The sequence below is a fragment of the Pinus tabuliformis genome, chromosome 3_2 (genome assembly GCF_031772625.1).
Source record: "Pinus tabuliformis cultivar Carrire ecotype Pingquan chromosome 3_2, CPIR1, whole genome shotgun sequence".
In the NCBI taxonomy this organism is placed as follows: Eukaryota; Viridiplantae; Streptophyta; class Pinopsida; order Pinales; family Pinaceae; genus Pinus; species Pinus tabuliformis.
Window position 1 is genome coordinate 4155780 of NC_142302.1, and position 2941 is coordinate 4158720.

Here is a 2941-nt window from a genome sequence, read left to right on the forward strand (position 1 = left end):
CAAAGTGGGTATATGACAAATGCGGATGTAAATGCAGTTGTAGATAATGAAGATATCAAGATTAATGATTTTTATGATGAACAAGAAGGGAAAATAGTTGATGTTGATATTGGAGAGGAAGATTTGGATGCAGAGAGTTCCAATGAAAGAAATGAATCCACAAATGATGAAGAAGGGGAGAAAATCAAAATTGTTGAGGACAATGTGAATGCACAAAATAGAAAAAGAAATGAATCCATAGATGATGGAGTATGGGAGGAAATAAAAAAAAAAATGATTTTGAGGAAGACAATGAATCTGTGAATATAAATGATATGGACATTGATAGTGAGAGTAAGGGAGCTAGAGATGATGTGAAAATGAAACTAAAAGATGAAGTTCCTCTGGAGATGGCTTATGATGAAACTGACAAAGGGGATCAATATCATAAAGACCCAATTGATGACAAAGTAAATGACCTGAGATTTGATGTAGAAGGCGAATATATTAGGATCTGCTCAGATGATGAATATATTGTTATAAACAAATTATTTATAGATGAAAGGGAAAATTTTGAATAACATCATCCTATGAAAGTTGTTGCTCTTGATTCAAATTATGCGAGGAAGTCATCGAGGAGATTTCGAGTTGGGGGTCTTGTTGGTCAACTATTGCCCAACACAAAAGGATGGTTTATGAATCATGATCAATATTTGCACTCTAGTGAAGGTCCTATTCATGCAGTGAAGTGGAGGGCTAGTCTTTTAGCTTGGGAAAATGATGCAGGTGTCAAAGTTTATGACACTGCAAATCAGAGAATTACATATATTGAGAATCCATGTACAAGTCCACTTGCAAATCTCTTATGTACTCATCTTGTGTGGTAGGATGACAGGGTTTTGGTTATTGGTTGGAGAACATTTGTGAAAATTGCAACTATTCGACAAAAATCCTCTGGAGGAACAAAAGCAACATATAAGAACTATTCATCCTCGAGCAATGCAAAACAAGTGGATATTGTGGCTACATTTCAGATTGATTATTTTATTTATGGACTTGCACCCTATGGAGATGCTTTGCTTATTCTAGCTTATATAACTAACAAGGAGGATGGAGAAAAGGAAGTTCATAAAGGCATACCATCATGACAGGCAGGATGTGCCAAAATACCTAAGGTACACATCGTGACTTGGAAAAATGAATATTTAGTGGTAGATGAACTTTCTATCTACCATTTTGAACATTATAAGGCCACAGATTATGGGCTTGCACATGCTCCCTTCTTAAGGAGTGGTAGTGTAGCAACACAGTGGATTGTTAGAGATGATTCATTATACTATATTGTTTCCCTAAAGATGTAATCATTACGAAGCCTAAGGATGAAGATGACCATATAGCATGGCTTATTCAACATAACAAACATGATAAAGCATTAACTCAATCGAAGTAAGACAAGCCCCAAATGAACTTCTCGATGAGGTAGGGTTATCATACTTTGATTGCTTATTTTCAATAGGGAAATATGCACAAGCAACAACTCTATGCCCAAAATTATTGCGAGGATCGTAAAAAAATGATGCACGCAAGATCCATATGCCAATGATAGATTCAACCACCATTGAAAGACTACTACGAGTGCTCCTAATATGTTCCATCTTGTCAATTCTGCCATTCGAACATAGGGTTGTTGTAGACAATCTATCATTGAAATGATTAAATCGTCAATCGTCGTCCTTGCTAACTGTCGCGACTATTTATTATTTGTGGACTGTGGCTACCATCGATCTTGCTGGAACCTTTGTTGCGTGACCTGGTTAAATATTAACTAAGTTATATATATCATATGACATATAATTATATTAACATATAATATATATTGATTATATATAACATTTAATTATAAATTAAAGTTATATATATATGAAAAAAAAGGAAAAAGGAGTTCGGAAAAAGAATGGATAAAATCGTTCCAAGATAAGCAACTAATGATGACTTACGTATGCCAGAATGACATATGCAACCTGAAGAAAATTGTCATCAACAAGCTTTGAGGACAAAACTTTTTGAAGAGAGGCAAATGATATGAATATAATTTATATAATATAAAACAAATATAAATAATAAATAATCAAAGTAATGATTATTTAAATAATCATTAGTTAAATGGAAGGGCATCTATAAAAGACATGCCCAATCATCAAGGGGTACCTACCTAGGTATATAATCAGGCCCTCATTGTAACCTTCATTCAATACTTGTACTATCATCATATCAATAAATATTATTTTCAATACATTTGTGTATTTTACAATTTAAGCACAACTCTAAGTTTTGTCGCTTCATCCTTACATTTATTTGCAAAGTTACAAATTTATGTGCTCCAACGTTTTTTACCCTTTTTAAGGGAAATTTTTGTTTTAATATGAAATCATCCTATTAATTAATGAGATGAAGATATGCTAAACATGAAATATGGAAGACATCATACTAGGGTCTTCCTTTGTTAAGATTTTCCAATGGGTAAGTCATTTCACCCAAATTTTCTCTGTTCTATCAAGACTATAAAACTTCAGTTAAAGTGAGTTATTACCTTGTTTCCAAAGAGTTGTTTGGTTGTAGGATTGCAGAAATACAATGATATGTGTCAAATTTCAAAGTGGCATTTTGAATGGTGTCGGTTGGTGTGTTATTTCATCATATTTGCTATGACAATCATGTAATCCTTAGATTGAATATGATTTGCATTATTGAAGAGTGACATTAATAATACCTTAATATAGACTATTTTGGTTGCAAACTAATATATAGTATTATAACGATATTGCACCTAAAATAGTAACCACCTTATCATTTAGCTTACTTGTATGTATTTTACATCTAAAGATGGTACACATCCATGCACTTATCAACTACGTCAAATTTCTCATTAATGTAAAAGTCATACACAATAATCATATTAAAG

At 32.7% G+C, this 2941-nt stretch overlaps 1 pseudogene; it reads left to right on the forward strand.

The window, feature by feature from the left end:
* The first annotated feature begins 314 nt into the window (after positions 1-314).
* LOC149179527 (vacuolar protein sorting-associated protein 41 homolog pseudogene) lies at positions 315-1548 on the forward strand (annotated as a pseudogene).
* The last annotated feature ends 1393 nt before the right edge of the window (positions 1549-2941 follow it).